We start from the raw sequence: 20,550 nt of genomic DNA on the forward strand, positions 1-20,550 counted from the left end.
CTAAAATAAATGAATAAAATCTTTTTTAAAAACCCAATCAACCAATGAATGCATAAATAAATGTAACAAATCAATCTCTCTCTCTCTCTCTCTCTCAAAATCAATCAATAAATAATAAAGCACTCCCCATAGTCATGTCCTAGTAGTGTGATCCCCCTTACGTGTGGGGGTTACACTTAAGTGTGGGTTGAAGGCGATTGCTTGTGAACAGAAAAGAGCAGAAGTGATGGGATTGTCACTTCTGGGTCAGGTGATAAAAAAGATTGACTTCTGCTTGGGCGCTAACTCTCCCTGTGGCTCCCAGCTGCCATGTCCCCATCGCTCCTCTGCGGCTCTGTGGGGAGTCTCATGCGGCCAGAACCTGAGGTCCCAGGGGCCAGATGGGTGAGCTTGGAAGCAGATCTGTGCTCAGGATCCTTCTGGGATTTTATATTTGCCTCCTAATCTTTACGACTGATTCATTTATATCTAATTCAATAGCAAATTTTAAAAATATTTTATTTATTGATTTTAGAGAGATGAGAGAGACAAGGGGAGGGAAGGAGCAGGAAGCATCATCTCATAGTTGCTTCTCATATGTGCCTTGACTGGGTCAGCCCGGGGATTTGAACCAGCGACCTCAGTAGTGTTCCAGGCTAATGCTCTGTCCACTGCGCCACCAAAGGCCAGGCTTAATTGCTTTCAACAAGTCTTTCCAGAATATCAGCTACACTGGTCTTTCAGCAGTCCGTGCCCTATTCCATCAATGAACCGATATTAATATGTTTGCCACGTGTAAAGAGGTTGGGGAACAGGGCACAGGGCTCTCAGTGGGCAGAAGCTTGGGGGAGAAGTCGAGCAGTCCCTGTCCAGGGGGCCCTAGCCTGGGGCGGTGTGGGAAGGCGGGCTTCACGGTTCCAGGAGTTCCTTCAAAGTGCACCACTGCCCACAACGCTGCGGTCAAGGGTTTGCAAACCCCGGGCTGGCCCGGGCACGGCACCTATGGGAAGCATTGACGAGTTGATGCTTCCTACTCCTCCCTCACCTTTCTCTCTCTCCTCCCTCTAAAATCAATAAATAAAATATTCAAAAGAAAAAAAGAAGGTGAAGAAGAAAGGAAGAAAGAAAGTGTACCACTTTATTGGCTTGGAAGGTGTGTATGGGCTTTGGGGGCAGTCAGTGGCCCCCTGGGCTACGTGCCTGTGTGCCTTATGGGGCGTGTGGATGGCTCAGTGCACTGAGCCGGTAAGCGCAGCTGGGATAGGAAACCTGCTGAGTCATTCTTTAACTATCTAGAGGCGCTGTGGTCTTTCCAGCTTAAGTGTAGGGAACATCTCTGTTTAACATCAAAAAGAAAAACAGAACTGTTAGGGTGAAGAGAATGTTTTAATATATATGACTGATATAGGCCCTGGCCAGTTGGCTCAGCGGTAGAGCATCGGCCCGGCGTGCGGGGGACCCGGGTTCGATTCCCGGCCAGGGCACACAGGAGAAGCGCCCATTTGCTTCTCCACCCCCCGGTGGGCAGAGCATCGCCCCTGGTGGGCGTGCCAGGTGGATCCCGTTCGGGCGCATGCGGGAGTCTGTCTGACTGTCTCTCCCCGTTTCCAGCTTCAGAAAAATACAAAAAAATAAAAATAAAATAAAATAGTTATATATGACTGATATATTCCTCTTTATTTGTTTATTAATCTAAGAGTGGGAGAAAGAGGCATCAATTCGCCATTCCACTTGAGTTGTGCACCAATTGATTGCTTCTTCCACACGCTCTGACTGGGGCTCGAACTGGCAACCCCAGGGTCGAGCCGGCGCTCTCAGGATTGGGCTGGCGACCCCGAGATCAAACCGCTGGACCTCAGTGCTCCTGGACAAGTTTCTAGCCACTGTGCCACCGGCCAGGGCAATATATTCTTCTTTAAACCAATGCAGTCATAAATGGAACTGTCGTCATTTTCATGGAGGAAGGAGCCAGGCAGGCAAGGAGCCTCTGGTGTATGAAGGTCAAATGGGCCCTGGGGAGGATTTCACACGGTGAGCCTCAGTTTCGTTGCCTTTGGAATGGGAGTACAGCCCACACCCACCCACCCCACACTCATAGGCCTCTATGCAGTCATCACTCAACACACTCAACCCACTCAACCACATGCACTGTATATTCAGTGTGCGGTCACACACACACACACACACACACACACACACACACACACACACGACCCCTGGGCAAGGCCATAGCACGTGGAAGAAAATGCCCAACCCTCTCATTTTTGGCCTCCTTCATTCTGCATTCAGACACCACAGCTGACACCCTGGGACAAGGTTCCGGGGCCAGTTCTCACCCTTCCTAAGAGGCCCAGCCCTGCGCCCTGCGACCCTCCTCTGTGCAGCCTGCAAGTGTGAGGCGGACAGATGTCCGTGGACCCCCAGGCCCTGCCGAGCCTGTGGGAGAACCACAGTACGGATTGGGGTGCTGAGGAGCAAGCAGCCCTGGTGGCTCCCAGCCCAGCCTCCTGCTGGGGCCCCTGCCAACTCCCTTCCACCTCCCGTGCTGACCCAGGCCTGGCAGCCTCCCTTCTCCACTCACAGCTGAAGTGAAGGTGGAGACTCCACGGCCGCACACCAACAAAGCGTGTCTGGGAACTCCTGTGAGCCCTTCGGGGCTGGGGGCCCTGAGTCTCCCTGAGCCTGTTTCCCCCAGGAGGGGCCTAACACCTTTAGGATGGGGGTGGGGTTGCATATGCACTCCCCCACCTAGCCTGGCAGGCCGTGGGCGTTCTGGGCAGGAGCCAGCCAGTCCTGGTTCTGCGGGAGGCAGGAGGTGGCCAGCTCCATGGAACAGCCTGTGCTTCGTAGGAATGGCCGCCACCCTCCCCCGGAGAGGACAACCCCTCAGGGCCACCAGGGGCTGCCCACCAAAGCCAGGCTCCTCCAGGCTTTCACTGATGGGGGGTGGTGGTCTTGGGTCTTGGGTGGACTCCGCAGGCTGCCCCCTCCACCCAGCTACTTTCACCTCCTTCCCAGGTCTCTAGAGGGGCTATGGACCCCAGGTACCAGGACTCAGGACCTCAAAACCAGTTCCTGGGATCCCAGACTCCAGATGCCCAGAACAGGGACCGTGGACCAAGAACGTCCCTTGAGCAGGGATGCTGGCAGTCCTGTGAAATTGCTCACTGTTCTTCCACGGCTTAGCCACTCTCCCTTCAATGTCCCAGGCCCTCGGCCCCATGCCAGGGCCACCCCAGGCGAGGGCAGGGACTGCACCCCAACCAACGTCTCTGGAGGCTTTGGGAGGAGCTTCCCTGATGAGCATCAGGTGATGTCCTGATTGGATCCTGGACCCCCGCAGAGCCCCAAATGGAGCAGAAGCCAGGCCCGGGGGAGGGGGCCTGTCTGTCTGTACTTCCAGGGCTCTGGGGAAAGCCAAGCCTTGGCATCACACTCCCTGTCCCAGGGCCTCAGTCTCCAGTCTGTGAAATGGGAACGGTCCCACCTGACTGTGGTGGGACCCACATGGCCCCGGGGAAGTGCCGGCCTGGTGTGTGTGGCCTGCCCAGGCCCAGTCCACCTGCCTCTCTCCCCTATGCGGCTGGTGGCCTCGGGAACGTGGCACCCAGAACTTCCAAGAGGCCAGGCCGGAGGCTGGCGTTCACTTATCTGGAACCTTCTACAAAACCCAGGTGCACTGCAGGGTGGGGTCTGGGACCCAGTCCTGGAAAGCTCAGCGCAGGCCCCTGGTGGGCAGTGGCCGGAGTCGGGTGCAGATTCAGTCGAGGCCTCTTACTCCCCGAGCCCCTCATCCCCAACCTCCAGTAAATCCGGGCACTCCTGGGCCCACAGAGGCCTGGAGAAACACAGGGACATCTGCTCGGATTGCAGGGGCGATCCCCAGAGGTGGGGGCCATGGGGACAGGAAGGGAGGAGGAGGGGACTCTCCAAGTGCCCGGCTTCCCGGGTTACGCTCCGCTCCGTGGTTACACACACGTTGCTGCTCACCAGCCCTGCAGGCCTGGGTCATGGCCAGCCGCCCCACAGTTCCCCAGGGCCCTCGCCCCTCCCTACTGCCCACCCCAGTCTGGCTCCCCAAGCGGAGTCCCCCAGAGCCCCCCAGAGCCGTAGCTGTGCTGGAGCCGCACTCCGTGGGACGGAAGGACGCCTGGCTCCCAAGTCCCGAGGCCGGATGACACTTCGTTGCTTGGGCTTCTTTGGAACTATCTGATATTTGTTCTCACAGTAACTGCACGGGAGGAGGTTAGGAAAAGAAAACTCCCCACACACACAAAAACTTAAACATATATAAATAAAGAACAAAACAAAAAACAAAAATCAAACAAGCAGCCGCCATCTATTTCCTCCCCGCCCTGTTCCTGAGAGCCGTCTCAGCTCCTGGCGGTGAACGCCCTCCTGCCCACTGTCCCCTTCCCCAGGGCCCATCCCAGTTTCGTCCCTCTCTCCCTGCCATTTCTGTGACCCTAATAGAGGTGTCTGTCCCTCAGCTCCCTCCTGGCTCAGAACCCAGGCCTTGCCCCGCCCCTCCCACCTCTCCTCCCTCACCACCCCCTGTCTGTCCTCAGGATTGCCCCTCTTCCGTGTGGGTTGCGGTCAAGGCACAGTCCCGGCTGGCCTTGTGGTTACACACCGGTCACTCACCAGTCCAGCAGGCCTGGGTCATGGCCAGTCTCCCTACAGTCTTCCAGACTGTGTTGATCAGTTTAAGGTGAAAAACCAAAGATCAATTTTGACCTCTTGTGGATCGGTAAACCAGAAACTTCTATTTTTCTTTTTAAAAAAGTTTTATCGGCCTTGGCAGGTTTGCTCAGTGGTAGAGAGTCAGCCCAGCGTGTGGAAGTCCCGGGTTCGATTCCTGGTCAGTGCACACAGGAGAAGCGACCATCTGCTTCTCCACCCTTCCCCCTTCTCACTTTCTCTATCTCCCCCTCCTGTAGCCATGGCTCGAATAAAGCGAGTTGGCCCCCAGCACTGAGGATGGCTCCATGGCCTTGCCTCGGGTGTTAGCTCAGTTGCCAAGCAACAGAGCAGCAGCCCCAGTTGGGCAGAGCATTGCCTTGTAGGGGGCTTATCGGGTGGATCCCGGTTATGGTGCATGCAGGAGTCTGTCTCTGCCTCCCTGCCTTGCACTTAAGAAAAAATAAAATTAAAAAAGTTTTGCCTGACCAGGCAGTGGCGCAGTGGATAGAGCGTCGGACTGGGCTGCAGAAGACCCAGGTTTGAGACCCCGAGGTCGTCAGCTTGAGCACAGGCTCATCTGGCTTGAGCAAAAAGCTCACCAGTTGGCCCTGGCCGGTTGGCTCAGCGGTAGAGCGTCGGCCTGGCGTGCGGGGGACTCAGGTTCGATTCCCGGCCAGGGCACATAGGAGAAGCGCCCATTTGCTTCTCCACCCCCACCCCTTCCTTCCTCTCTGTCTCTCTCTTCCCCTCCCGCAGCCGAGGCTCCATTGGAGCAAAGATGGCCTGGGCGCTGGGGATGGCTCCTTGGCCTCTGCCCCAGGCGCTAGAGTGGCTCTGGTCGCAGCAAAGCGACCCCCCCCCCCAGGGGCAGAGCATCGCCCCCTGGTGGGCAGAGCGTCGCCCCTGGTGGGCGTGCCGGGTGGATCCCGGTCGGGCGCATGCGGGAGTCTGTCTGACTGTCTCTCCCCGTTTCCAGCTTCAGAAAAAAAAAAAAAAAAAGAAAAAAAAAAAGCTCACCAGCTTGGACCCAAGGTTGCTGGCTCAAGCAAGGGGTTACTCAGTCTGCTGTAGCCCCACGGTCAGGGCACGTATGAGAAAGCAATGAATGAACAACTAAGATGTTGCAAGGAAAAACTGATGATTGATGCTTCTCGTCTCTCTCTGTTCCTGTCTGTCTCTGTCTATCTCTCTCTCTCTCTTTTTTTTTTTTGTATTTTTTTTATTCATTTTTAGAGAGGAGAGGGAGAGACAGAGAGGAGAGACAGAGAGAGAGAAATGGGGGAGGAGCTGGAAGCATCAACTCCCATATGTGCCTTGACCAGGCAAGCCCAGGGTTTCGAACCAGCGACCTCAGCATTTCCAGGTCTACGCTTTATCCACTGCACCACCACAGGTCAGGCCTATCTCTCTCTCTTACTCTCTCTCTGTCCCTGTAAATAAATAAATAAATAAATAAAGTTTTATTTACTGATTTCAGCGAGAGAGGAAGGGGGAGAGAGAGAGAGAGACAGGAGCATTAAGCTGTTTCTGTATGTGCCCTCACTGGGGGGCGGGGGATTGAACCGGCCACCTCTACACTTTGGGGCAATGCTCTAACCAACTGAGCTGTCCAGCCAGGGGTTATTTTATTTTATTTTTAAATTGATTTTAGAGAGACAGGGAGAGAGAGAAACATCAGTTTGTTGTTCCACGTATTTATGCATTCATTGGTTGATTCCTGTATGTTCCCTGACCTGGGATCGAACCTACAACTTTGGTGTATTGAGATGGGCCAATGCTTTAACCCAGTGGTCCCCAACCTTTTCTGGGCCACAGACCGGTTTAATGTCAGAAAAATATTTTCATGGACCGGCCTTTAGGGTGGGACGGATAAATATATCACATAACCGAGACAAGCATTAAGAGTGAGTCTTAGACGGATGTAACAGAGGTAATCTGGTAATTTTTAAAAAATAAAACATTGTTGCCCTGGCTGGTTGGCTCAGTGGTAGAGCGTCGGCCTGGCGTGTGGGAGTCCTGGGTTTGATTCCCGGCCAGGGCACACAGGAGAAGCGCCCATCTGCTTCTCCACCCCTCCCCCTCTCCTTCCTCTCTGTCTCTCTCTTCCCCTCCCGCAGCAGAGGTTCCAGTGGAGCAAAGTTGGCCCAGGCGCTGAGGATGGCTCCGTGGCCTCTGCCTCAGACACTAGAATGGCTCTGGTCGCAACAGAGCGGCACCCCAGATGGGCAGAGCATTGCCCCCTGGTGGGCATGCCGGGTGGATCCCAGTCGGGCGCATGCGGGAGTCTGTCTGACTGCCTCTCCATTTCCAACTTCAGAAAAATAAAAAAAATAAAAAAAATCAGTGCTCAGGTTGGCGACCTCAGGGTCTCGAACCTGGGTCCTCCGCATTCCAGTCCGACGCTCTATCCACTGTGCCACCACCCGGTCAGGCTGTAGCCTTGCTCTTGGCTTCCCTCGGCTCCCTTCTGCAGGGTCACAAGATGTCAGGGCAGGGGAGGGCCTTGGAGACACTCTTCCTCCACCTCCATTTCATAGAGACAGGCAGGAGCTCAGAGAAGAGCGGGCTTGTCCAGGGGGACACAGCTCCTCTGTGGTGGTAGCAGAGACCTCTCAGCATCCTCTAGGTTCCTGTCCCCTGCTGCCTACCCCCCACCCCGCCCCAGGGGTCCAAGGGAATAGAACGCCCTGTGTAATTAAGATACTTCCCAGCCTCCCTTACACTTAGGTGTGGCCACGTGACTAAGTTTTGACCTGAATGTAAACAGAGAGTTTGATATCAGCGATGGTCCTTAAAGAGCAAGACACACCCTACACCCCCTTCCTGTTCCTGCTGCCAGTAATGCAGATGCAATGGCAGGAGCTTCAGCATCCATCTTGAACCACAAGGTGATCTTGGAAATAAATCCATGCATGACAAGGCAGGCCACAGGACAGAAAGAAGGCTCCCTGACACCATGACACTTCCTGCCATACTTCCTGCCCGGGGCCACCTCCAAACATCCTGAGTACGAGAGAAAACTAAACTTCCATCTTGTCCAAGCCGTTATCATGTGGGGTTTTCTGAGGCGTCTGTCTGACTCAGTCCAGTGCGTCTCTCACTCTGCCCAGGGTGTCTTCCGTAAGGAGGCGAAAGAGGACAGGGCGGTCCTGGTGCAGAGCAGGCCCGGGGGTCAAAGCTCAACAACTGCGAGTCCTCTCTTCACAGGGCGGAGTTCCTGTGAAAGGAATGGGTGGGACCCCATCTGCTCTGCCTCCCTTCGTGGGTCCCAAAGCCCCTGGGCGCACAGAACGTCTGCCAGGGCAGCGTCTCTGTCACCCCAGGCATCCCAGGCTCCAGAGACGCAGGACCCAGCTGCATCCCTCCTCAAGCCCTCCTCACTCTGTGGGGACAGGTGAGAGAAGCCGCAGCTGCCCCTACTCGCCAAGAGGCTGCCTGGCAAGGGCTGGGCAGCTGGAATCAGGATCAAACCCAGAGGAGCCCGGGGTTGGGGCCACAGGCCCCGCCAGGCCCCTCCCCGCCTCTCCACCTTTCCTCCCATGCTGCCTGGGCCGGGCCTCTCTGGGCTCTGGGGCTGCTTCTGTCGAGTGGCCGCGGGCACCTGGCGCTGGGCCCGCCTCCCTCCCTCCCACGCTCCTCTGTGACTCAGAGTTAACAGACAGACGGCAGGGATTCCCGGGCGAGGGGCTGGCACTCACCCTGGCAACCTGGTGGGGTGAGGGGTGAGGGGCTGGGAAGCAGCCAAAAAAACACACACTCTCGCAGACCTGTTCCAGGGGACCCGACCCATCCTTCATTCTGCGGGACATCTGCAGGCATGTCACAAATTATGGCAGTGCTTTGTCCCCAAAGCGGCAGATGGAACACAACCTTCTTGAACTCTTCCACCACCATTTCCTCAATTGTGGAAGCCAGTGAGCTGGGATGAGGGAACCGCTGCTAGCACAAAGTCCCCTGGTGCGTAGAAACCCTGCCTGACCTGTGGTGGGACAGTGGATAGAGCCTCGCCCCGGAACGCCGAGGTAGCCGGTTCGAAACCCTGGGCTTGCCTGGTCAAGGCACATAAGGGAGTTGATGTTTCCTGCTCCCCCCACCCCCCAATGAATAAAATCTTTAAAATAAATTGACATGGGCCTGACCAGGCAGTGGCACAGTGGATAGAGTGTCGGACTGGGATGTGGAGGACCCAGGTTCAAGACCCCATGGTCACCAGCTTGAGTGCGCTTGAGCGTGGGCTCATCTGGTTTGAGCAAGGCTCACCAGCTTGAGCCCAAGGTCGCTGGCTCGAGCAAGGGGTCACTCGGTCTGCTGTAGCCCCAGTCAAGGCGCATATAAGAAATCAATCAATGAACAACTAAGGGGCCACAATGAAGAATTGATGTTTCTCATCTCCCTTCCTGTCTGTCTGTCCCTATCTGTCTCTTTCTCTGACTCTCTCTCTGTCTCTGCCACACACACACACACACACACACACACACACACACACACACAAATTAAGTAATTAACATGGGAATGCTTGAGCCCACCAGTTAGGTTTGTAGGTGTCAGAGCTAGCCTCTGGCAGCTGACCCATGTCTGCCCCAGTGGCCCCCTCCAGCCCTGCGCCCTCCCACCCACCGGCCCCACACCCTGCAGCCAAGGAGCCAGAAGCCGAGTTAGTGGCGCCCCTCCTCCACTCACAGCTTCTAGAAGAGGAGCCTCAGAGAGGCCACTGGGAGGGTTTCCTCTCTTGCTGGAAGGCTTGTCTGGGGCTGGGGGGGGGGGGCACGTGGAGCCCCTGTTGCCCTGACATCAGGCGCCTAAGGCCCTCCGCTGAGGACTGCTGGGCCCCGTTCCAAGATTGCCCGGCCGCTTGGGTCCTGAGTTCTTCCCACTGGCAACTGTGGTGTCCCCTTCCAGGTGAGTGGAGTGCCCAGATGTCACTCGTAAGCCTCAAGGCCTGGCTGGGTGAGGTCATTCTGGCGTGGTGCCTCGGCCCTGGCTGGGTCTGGTTGCATGGCGCAGAGAGGCCCTCCAGGTTGGCTCGGTGCCTGGATACTGGAGCAAAATGAACCCTTGGGAAGATGGAGGAATTTCATTTTTTAAAATGGTGGTAAAGCCTGACCTGTGGTGGCGCAGTGAATAAAGCGTTGACCTGGAACACTGAGGTCGCCGGTTTAAAACCCTGGGCTTCCCCGGTCAAGGCACATAAGGGAGTTGATACTTCTCGCTCCCGCCCCCACTTCTCTCTCTCCTCCCTCTGTAAAATCAATAAATAAAATCTTTTTTAAAATGGTGGTAAGCCATGTGGTGGCACAGTGGATAGAACACTGGACTGGGATGCCGAGGAGCCAGGTTCGAGAACCCGAGGTCACCAGCTTGAATGCGGGCTCATCTGGTTTGAGCAAGGCTCACCAGCTTGAACCCAAGGTCGCTGGCTCGAGCAAGGGGTCACTTGGTCTGCTGTAGCCCCCCAGTCAAGGCACATATGATGAAAGCAATCAATGAACAACTAAGGAACCACAACAAAAAAATTGACGTTTCTCATCTTTCTCCCTTCCTGTCTATCTGTTCCTCTCTTTGACTCTCCCTGTCTCTTCCAAAAAAAAAAAAAAAGTAAAAAATTAGCCTGACCAGGTGGTGGCGCAGTGGATAGAGTGTTGGACTGGGATGTGGAAGGACCCAGGTTCAAGACCCTGAGGTTGCCAGCTTAAGTGTGGGCTCATCTAGCTTGAGCAAAAGGCTCACCAGCTTGGACCCAACGTCGCTGGGTTGAGCAAGGGGTTACTCGGTCTGCTGAAGGCCCACGGTCAAGGCACATATGAGAAAGCAATCAGCCTGACCTGTGGTGGCGCAGTGGATAAAGCATCGACCTGGAACGCTGAGGTTGCTGATTCAAAACCCTGGGCTTGCCTGGTCAAGGCACATATGGGAGTTGATGCTTCCTGCTCCTCCCTTCTCTCTCTCTATTTCTCTCTCTCTCTCTCCTCTTTAAAATGAATAAATAAATAAAGTCTTTAAAAAAAATCAGAAAAAAAAGAGCAATCAATGAGCAACTAAGGTGTCGCAACTAAAAACTGATGATTGATGCTTCTCATCTCTCTCCATTCCTGTCTGTCTGTCCCTATCTATTCTTCTCTCTGACTATCTCTCTGTTTCTGTAAAAAAAAAAAAAGTGGTAAAATAGACATAACATAAAATCTACCACCTTAACCATCTTTTTTTTTTTCACAGAGACAGAGAGAGTCAGAGGGATAGACAGACAGGGATGGAGACAGATGAGAAGCATCAATCATTAGTTTTTCGTTGTGCGTTGCGACTTCTTAGTTGTTCATTGACTGCCCTCTCATATGTGCCTTGACCGCGGGCCTTCAGCAGACTAAGTAACCCCTTGCTGGAGCCAGGGGCCCTGGGTTAAGCTGGTCAGCTTTTGCTCAAGCCAGATGAGCCCACGCTCAAGCTGGCGACCTCGGGGTCTCGAACCTGGGTCCTTCCACATCCCAGTCCGACGCTCTATCCACTGTGCCACTGCCTGGTCAGGCTTAACCATCTTTAAGTGCAGAGTTCAGTGGTATTAAATACGTTCACATTTTTGTGCAACCATCACCACCATCCATCTCCAAAGCTCTTTTCATCTTGTAAAACTGAAACTCTGTCTCCCTTAAACAACTCCCTACCCCTCTCCTTCCTGCCTGATAGCCACCATTCCATTGTCTGTCTCTGAGTTTGACTACTGCATGTGCCTGTTCAGTGGAATCATACAGAATTTGTATTGTTGTAACTAGTTTTTTCACTTAGCACAATGTCCTCAAGGCCCACCCATGTTGTACCATGTGCCAAAATTCTCTTCCTTTTTCAAGGCTGAGTAATATTCCACTGTCTGAAGAACCCATCTGTGGATGGACATGGGTTTCCCCCCACCTTCTGGCTGTTGTGGATAATGCCGCTATGGAAGTGGGTGTGTCGATGAGGAACATTATTTTGATGGCAGCGAGTCACTTTACCACATTCATTTAGAGCAAACGAGTAACACACCACAGCTCACAGAGACAGATGGCTGAACTGACATGGAGCACTGAACCACAACATCGAGGCTGAAGGTGGAGGTGTGTGCCAATGGGGTGAAAGGCACCGCTTGCCGCTGGGAAGGCTGGGTCTGAGAAAGTCCAAGCTGGTTCCAGGGGACACGGCCCAGGCCTCTCGCCCACCCTCCCTCTCCAGGGCTCTCAGCCTCAGCTGACGGCGACCCAGGGCCCGGCCTCGTGCATCCCTCTGGGTCTGGTTTGGGTCCGGATCCCTGCTCTCACTGGCCACTCCTGATAAAGTCACCGGTCAGTTCTGGACGGGCTCTTCTCCTTCTTCTTCTTCTTTTTTTTTTTTTCCAGAGAGAGAGAGGGATAGACAGGGACAGACAGACAGGAACGGAGAGAGATGAGAAGCATCAATCATTAGTTTTTCATTGCGCGGTGCAACACCTTAGTAGTTCATTGATTGCTTTCTCATATGTGCCTTGACCGCGGGCCTTCAGCAGACCGAGTAACCCCTTGCTGGAGCCAGCAACTTTGGGTTCAAGCTGGTGGGCTTTTTGCTCAAACCAGATGAGCCCACGCTCAATCTGGCGACCTCGGGGTCTCGAACCTGGGTCCTCCGCATCCCAGTCCAATGCTCTATCCACTGTGCCACTGTCTGGTCAGGCTCCTCCTTCTTCTTAAATATTTTATTGTATTTACTTTTTATTTATTTATTTATTTTTGTATTTTTTCTGAAGCTGGAAATGGGGAGAGACAGTCAGACAGACTCCCGCATGCACCCGGACCGGGATCCACCTGGCACGCCCACCAGGGGCTGACGCTCTGCCCACCAGGGGGCAATGCTCTGCCCCTCCGGGGCGTCGCTCTGCTGCGACCAGAGCCACTCTAGCGCCTGGGGCAGAGGCCAAGGAGCCATCCCCAGCGCCTGGGCCATCTTTGCTCCAATGGAGCCTCCGCTGCGGGAGGGGAAGAGAGAGACAGAGAGGAAGGGGGGGTGGTGGAGAAGCAAATGGGCGCTTCTCCTATGTGCCCTGGCCGGGAATCGAACCCGGGTCACCCGCACGCCAGGCCGACGCTCTACCGCTGAGCCAACCGGCCAGGGCCTGTATTTACTTTTTATTGATAGACTTCTGAGAGAGAGAGACACACATCGATATGTTGTTTCACTTATTTATTATGCAGTCACCAGTTGATTCTTGGCTGTGCCTGACACAGGGAGGGAACCTGCAACCTTAGCGAATCCAGTCAACCCTCTAGTTGAGCTACCGGCCAGGGCTGCGTGGGCTGTCCTTGGTCACCTGTCCACGCCTGGTCCCATCAGTGGTGGGGAAAACTCACGCGGGGCCTCAGGAAGGGGGCACTGCTCTCCTGTGGCCTGTCCGGGGTGGGGCCTGGGCGTCTGCAGGTTTAACAATGGTCTGATTGGGCTGCTGGGAGGGGCCGGAGGATCCTAGGCAGGCCTGAGGGTGAAAGGTCATGGTCTGAGCTGACTGTCCTCTGAACCCCAGGCTTGACAATAACAGGGGTGAGAGGTGTGTTGGGGAAACAGTCCTTCAACCCAAACACCCTCCCCCACTGAGACGCACGGCACCCCTTCTCCTAACGAGGCGCCTGGGTCTTGGTGCTTGGGGAGTTGGTTGTTGTGGGGGAGTGGGTTGGGGGGGGACCCGGGAGTTCCCAGGAGGCTGCTCCTCTCTTCCGAGCAGCCTGTGCCCTCCTGCCCCCACCCCCTCATCGCGCAGGGACCCCAAAGAGGAGGACTTCAGCTCCTGGGCTTTTTCTGACCTTGCCCCCTGCTTGGAGTTAGGGACCCTCTGCACCAGCTCTGGAGTGCATCTCTGAGCACAGGGCTCTGTGGGTACCTCCGCCCTTAGGTTCCAGGCTCGTCAGTGCAGCCCTGTCCCCGTCGGGCATGGGAGGGGCTGGGTGAGCAGGGGTGTGGTGTGTGTGCTGCTCCAACCACCAGGCACCCGCTCCACTTCTCCCAGGGGACTGGAGGGGTGGGGCCGGCTCCCTGCCCCAACGGAGGCCCCTAATTGCCCTGTGCTAATTGCCTACTTCTCCCGGGCAGCTGGGCCGGGCCTCCGCTGGGCCAGGAGCTTGTTACTGGAAGGACTGATTTCCCCAGTTTGGGAGAATTCAGACTTGGGGACTGAACTTGTGTCGTTTGAGCATTTATCATTCAAAACCCACCTCCCTCCCTCACAGAAGAGTCCTGTAAACAAGTCACAAGGCACCCCACATCTCCGGGCCCCAACCCAACTGGGGCTCCTGGCCTGAGGGATACCCCAACATGACAGAGGCCCCAAGGGTTTGGGCCTGATTGCTGGAAGGCTCAGGGCTGCCCCAGCGCTGGCTGGCTTTTCTCCTGTCCCTTTTTAATTTTTTTTTTTTTTATTCATTTTGGAAAGGAGAGAGAGAGAGAAGGGGGGAGGAGCAGGAAGCATCACCTGTCCCTTTTTAAAGGGTTTTGTTGATGTAGAATTTATTATACTGTGAACTTCCCAATTGGAAGGACGCAACTCCATGCCTTTTAGTATCTTTGGAGTGTTGTCTGACCATTCTCGCCCTCACACTACTCATCTGTTCTTCGTGGATTTGTTTTTTTCTGTACACTTCCTGTACACGGAATCAGGCAGTATGTCGCCTTTTCTGTTTGGTTTCTTTCTCTTTTAAAACATTTTGTTGTGATAAGAATACATCATGAGCTCTACTCTCTTAGCATAATTTCAAGTGTACAATACATTCCTGAGACGACAGGCTTGTCTGGCTTCTCTGACTAACCATCATGCTTTTGAGGTTTACCCAACTGTTGGCATGTATCCGTAGTTCACTCCTGGGTTTTTTTTGTGTGTGTGACAGAGACAGAGAGACAGAGACAGAGACAGAGGGAGGGACAGATAGGTACAGGCAGGAAGGGAGAGAGATGAGAAGCATCAATTCTTAATTTATTATTTTTTTAATTTTATTTATTTATTTTTAGAGAGGAGAGAGAGACAGAGAGGGAGAGAGAGGAGAGACAGAGAGAGAGAAGGGGGGAGGAGCAGGAAGCATCAACTCCCATATGTGCCTTGACCAGGCAAGCCCAGGGTTTCGAACTGGCGACCTCAGCATTTCCAGGTCGAAGCTTTATCCACTGCGCCACCACAGGTCAGGCGAGAAGCATCAATTCTTCATTGTGACACCTTAGTTGTTCATTGACTGCTTTGTCATATGTGCCTTGATGGGGGGGGGGGGGGGCTACAGCTGAACCAGCAACCCTGGGCTTCAAGCCAGCGGCCTTTGAGCTCAAGCTGGTGAGCCCGTGCTCAAGCCGGCGACCTCAGAGTTTCGAACCTGGGTCCTCTGCGCCCCAGCCCTACACTCTATCCACTGCGCCACTCAATATATTTAATAAAAAGTAAATACAGTGAAAAAGGAAAAAGCCTTATCTGTGGTGGCGCAGTGGATGCAGCTTAACCAGTTTGTGATCCCAGGCTTGCCTGGTCAAGGAACATAAGAGAAGTGACTATGAATTGATGCTTCCTGCTCCCCCCCACCTCTTTCTCTTTTTTCTCTAAAATCAATAAATAAAAATCTAAAAAGTATAATGTAAAATATTTTTAAGAAAGAAAGAAGGAAAGCAGGAAGGAAGGGAGGGAGGGAAGAAGAAAGAAACTACAGCCATGGCTGGGCAGCTCAGTTGGTTAGATTGTCGTCTGATTTACCAAGGTTGTGGGTTCGATCCCAGGTCAGGGCACATACAAGAATCAACCACTGAATGCATAAATAAGTATAACAACAAGTTGATATTTCTCTCTTTAAAAATAATAATTTTTATTGATTGATTTGAGAGAGGAGAGAGAAGGGGGGAAGGAGGGAGAAACAGCAACTCATAGCAGTTGCTTCTCATATGTGCCTTCAGCGAGCCAGCCCTGGGTCAGGAACTGGCGACCTCAGAATTCCAGGGTGATGTTTCATCCACTTTGCCACCACGGGTCAAGGAAATAAATAAAAATAAACAAATAGCCTGACCAGGAGGTAGCACAGTGGATAGAGTGTCGGCTTGAGATGCTGAAGACCCAGGTTCGAAACCCCGAGGTTGCTGGCTTGAGTGTAGGGTCATAGATGTGATCTCATGGTCTCTAGCTTGAGCCCAAGGTTGCTGGCTTGAACAAGGGGTCATTGGCTCAGCTAGAGCCCCATGGTCAAGGCACATATGAGAAGCAATCAATGAACAACTAAGGTGCCGCAACTATGAGTTGATGTTTCTCATCTCTGTCCGTCTGTCCCTGTCTATCCCTCTCTCTCTCTCTCAATAAAAATAAATAAATAAATAAATACAGCAGCTGCCCCAACCTCACATCCTGTCACACTGTCATGTCACCCTGTTGTCATGGTCCACAGAGCACTCATCTCCAATAGGACATTTCCGCAGTTGATATCTTTGTCAGTGGTTGGTTACCCTGCAGGCTCCGTGGCCCCCACAATGTGAATCAGGAGGAGAACAGCGTTCCCAGCCCCTCTGTGGCCAAGTCCTTCCTCCTTCAGAAAACTTCCTTGGTTAGTACGGCCCCTGAGGTCTCCTGTCCCGTCTCCGTTCCTTTCCCACCGTGCTAAGCTGGAACTTCAGTGGTCCCCAAGGAACTGCGCTGCTTGGTGGTCATGAGCTTGTGAGGTCTCATTCCACATTGAGTCTGGGCCTGGCCATATCACTTGTTCTGGCCAATGAAAGTTTAGCAAGTGTGATCGGAGTCGATGGAGGCTGGATACCCTCGTGAATATCGGGCCTTGTTCTCCACGGAACCTGGCTGCCATGCTGGGAGGAAGCTCCTCAGCCACGTGGAGCGGCTGCCACCTGGGATGACAGCCCACACTGTGGAGGTCTCATTTGCCTCTCAGGGTTCATTGGTATAAAACTGCTACCCTACCCCCCCTCCCCCTTCCTGTCCATCACTTTGAAGGTGGGCAGTGTGCCCAGTTCTCCTCCTCCTCAGGGCCACCAAGCCCGTCCCAGGCCCGTCTGTCTCACTAGTCCAATGCTCCCTCCAGTGGGCATGAGGGGAGCTTAGGACTTGAGTGATGCCTGGCGGGGTCCTCCGGGCACTGCCGGGGCCTCAGCTCCCGGTTGGACAAGGGTGGCAGAGTAAGGGAAGGCTCCCCAGGTAGCCTTGGCCCCCCCTGCACCCCCACCATGGAGACAGCATTGAATCCTCAGTAGGATCCACAAGGCACGGCCCGGGGATGGAGGTATCCCCGTGAGGGAGCAGAGGACAGGCTTGGGATACAGTGACACTAGGGGGCGGTGCAGCAGCGGGTCACGACGCAAGGCTAGGTTCCTGTCTGGCCGGTTCCCAGACCAGCGTCTGTGGCCAGCTCCTCAGAAGCCTTTGGTCTCAGTGTCTGTATCTGTAAAATGGGCCAGTAGGTCACACCCTGGGCCTGGCCAGCACCCAGAAGCGTCATAAATGTGCACCTGGGGAGCGGGAGGGAAGAGGCAGGTGTCAGGGAAACCCCTGGGGAGGTGCACTTAGGCGGTTTGCAAAAGCAGGCTGGTCTGGGTGGATGGCATTCCAGGAGGAGAGAACAGCCAGTGCGGCAGGTCTGCCCCCTGGGGGGAGGTAGGGCCGTGCAGAGAACTGGGGTGGGTGGGGGGAGGCAGAGAAGTGTCAGTGGGGTTGGAGACCTTGCGGCTGTCTCCTGATGGGGGCAGGACGACAGTGACCGTCCCCCACCCGAACCCCGGGAAACAAGCTCCTCTCGGCCTCTTCCGCTGCAGAAGAGCCGCCCTCCCCACTCTGCGCCCTGCTCGGATCCAAGGACTTCCGGGAAGGGTCACCCAGGGAAGGGGAGGCCTGGGAAAGGGCAACCCTCAGGCTTCTCGCGCCTTCCTGTGGCCCGGGACTTCTGATTGGCCGATAGGGCCCTGGTCCCGCCCACGAGGAAAGGTAGTCAGCTGAGGGGCGGGGGGGAGGGGAGGGAGGAGGGGGAGGGGGAGGGGAGGCAGGAGGGGGAGGGGAGGCAGGAGGGGGAGGGGAGCGGGGCGGCGGGCGGGCAGCCCCGGGGGCGGCCGGGGAGCCGCAGGTCTGGGTGGGCCAGACTGTGGCTATTTCACTAGGAAGAGAGGTGAGAGGCGCCCAGAGTGGGAACGGGCCTGCGGAGGCGACCTGCGGGGTGGCGAGCGGGGTGGGGTGTTCCCGGGTGGAGACCCGAACCCGCGGCCCCCCGGCGCCGGGGTAAGGGTGCTCAGACGTCCTCTGACCCGGGCCAACCCGGGGCAACACACTCGCCCGGCCGCGTGATGGACGGCGGGCTGCGAGGACGCGCGCGGCCACCAGGGGGCGGTGTTGGCCCGCGCTGGGCTGCGGGACCCAGTTGGGACCGGGCTGGACCTCTGCGCCAATAGGGAAACTGAGGCCGGATTCACGCTGGCTCTGGCCAGGGCCTCTCTCCCTCCTCCCCGGGTCTCCAGGTGAGGTCCGGTAAAGGAAATCCGCCCCCTCCAAGCCCTGGCCCCGACGGGCCCCGTAAACCCAGTCGACGTCTCCACCCGTTCCCACATCTGCTCTGGCCCCTTGCCGAGAATTCCGCCCCCCTGAACCTGTTTCCTCTGGTTTCAGCCGAGAGAAAGTGGTTGGGAGGACGCAGGGATCCAGGCCCCGATGGCTCGTGGACCTGCGGGACTGCCAACTTCCTACCAGCAAGGCCCCCGGGCAGCCAGAGCTGGCTTCCACTGGAGCTGGCAGGTCTGAGTCCGGCAGGCTCCTGAGCTGGGGGGTCAGGTCCTGGGCTGGGCCCCCGTGGAGTTCTCCCTGCCGCCAACTTGTGTCCAGCACGCCCAGTGGCCGGATTGGATACAGTCGGATGAACCATGCGCTTCCTGCTTACCTGCCCTCCCAGCGCCGCTGGCTTCAGGACCTGCCCAGATTCCCCAGGCTGACCAGGGGCCTACCCCTGCCCGCTCTCCCTACACCCCCCCCCCCCCCGCGCAAGCCCTGACCCCCCCCCCCCAACCTGATTCAGTCCTCCACTTGGTCATCAGCTTTTACAGGGCACTTATTCCGGCTGCCTGGACTTGCGAGATGTGTAGGGGGTGGAGCAGTGAGGACGGGAAGGTCAGAGCATCTGGACGCAGACCTTTCGGGACTTGACTGAGGATTTGGCGGTGCGGGTGACTCCTCACCTCCGGAGGCCTCTCCTGTCCACCCACTCACCTCGGGCCCTCAGAAGAGGCTCCAGGGCCCTGTGTGTTGCACAGATTGACAAGAGCTGGCCCACCGCCTGACTCCTCTGCCCGGGGTGCAGGAACCCGCCATCCCAACCTGCAACTGAGCCCCCATCTTATGAGTGGCCAGAGACTTAGGGGAAGAAACACAGTTTTCTTTTTTTTTTTTTTTTTTTTTATTCATTTTTTTAGAGAGGAGAGAGAGACAGAGAGAGATAAGGGGGGAGGAGCTGGAAGCATCAACTCCCATATGTGCCTTGACCAGGCAAGCCCAGGGCTTTGAACCGGCAACCTCAGCGTTTCCAGGTTGACGCTTTACCCACTGCGCCACCACAGGTCAGGCAGAAACACAGTTTTCGTTGGCCTACACAAAGGGGTCTGAAACCTCCCAGGAGTTAGAGACTCACGAAACCAAAGCCTTCCCTTAGGATGGGGTGATGCTTAGAGGTTCTGCCTCTGTGGGCAAAACCATCTGTTCTCTGAGCCTCAGTTTCCCTACCTGTAAAGTGAGCTGACAACCCATCTACCACACTACGTCATTATGAGTCAGTGAAGTAACAGCTGTGAGACAGCATTTGCCAACGAGACCTGCCTCTTTAAAAACGTACCTTAATTAAACAAATAATATTTGAATATGTGTCCCTTGTGAAAGATTCAAACCATGAGAGGGTGAAGAATAAAAACTCAAAGGGTCTCTCCTCCTCTTGCTGACTCTCTCTCTCCAGGCGGTACTGCCATCAACCGGTAAGGGCACGGCTTCCCGTATTTTTTAAACAAGAGGTATGTTTTTTCATGTTGCAATATTTACAAAGTAACCCTAGCAGCTCAGGCATTGAGGCTAGCTAGCTTGGTACTCTCTGGGCAGGTGCCATTCGTACCTGCGATTGACAGATGAGGAAGCTCCGGCTCTCTGTCCTTGACCCTGGTTGCATAGTACCTGGTATGTGCATGTCACGCGGTAGCCACGGGATTTACCTTGTCAACCAGGACCTGTTGAGCGTGAAGAGGATACCATTATATTATAATTTGGCTGGAATGACAGGGACTGTCCTAGGTAGATACCCTCATGAGTCAGGACTTTTTCTTTCTTTCTTTTAAATATTTTATTGATTGATTTTAGAGAGAGAGGAGAGAGAGAAAGGCAGTGGGGAGGGAGTGAGTTTGTGCCTTGACCGGGCAAGCCCAGGGTTTCAAACCAGTGACCTCAGTGTTCCAGGTCCAGGCTTCATCCGCTGCGCCACCACAGGTTGGGCAGAATTTACCATCTTTTTTTTTTTTTTTTTTTTTGTATTTCTCTGAAGTTGGAAACGGGGAGGCAGTCAGACAGACTCCCATATGCGCCCGACCGGGATCCACCCGGCACACCCACCAGGGGGGCGATGCTCTGCCCATCTGGGGCGTTGCTCTGTTGCAACCAGAGCCATTCTAGCGCCTGAGGCAGAGGCCACAGAGCCATCCTCAGCGCCCGGGCCAACTTTGCTCCAATGGAGCCTCGGCTGCGGGAGGGGAAGAGAGACAGAGAGGAAGGAGAGGGGGAGGGGTGGAGAAGCAGATGGGCGCTTCTGTGTGCCGTGGCTGGGAATCGAACCCGGGACTTCCGCATGCCAGGCCGATGCTCTACCACTGAGCAAACCGGCCAGGGTCAGAATTTACCATCTTTAATAAGCTGGTTCG

The 20,550-nt window shown here is 55.1% G+C and overlaps 1 long non-coding RNA gene across 2 annotated transcripts; it reads right to left on the reverse strand.

Moving 5' to 3' along the window:
• Positions 1-11,935: 11,935 nt before the first annotated feature.
• On the reverse strand, positions 11,936-19,564 carry LOC136376127 (uncharacterized). 2 transcript variants are annotated; one of them, XR_010746145.1, is made up of 3 exons: positions 19,211-19,564; positions 18,327-19,009; positions 11,936-12,002 (listed from the first exon to the last, which is right to left on the reverse strand). It is a non-coding gene; the product is annotated as an uncharacterized lncRNA (long non-coding RNA). The 2 variants fall into 2 exon arrangements; XR_010746144.1 differs by having other exon boundaries at positions 11,936-12,005.
• Positions 19,565-20,550: the final 986 nt, after the last annotated feature.

Source organism: Saccopteryx leptura, chromosome 6 (assembly GCF_036850995.1).
Source record: "Saccopteryx leptura isolate mSacLep1 chromosome 6, mSacLep1_pri_phased_curated, whole genome shotgun sequence".
NCBI lineage: Eukaryota > Metazoa > Chordata > Mammalia > Chiroptera > Emballonuridae > Saccopteryx > Saccopteryx leptura.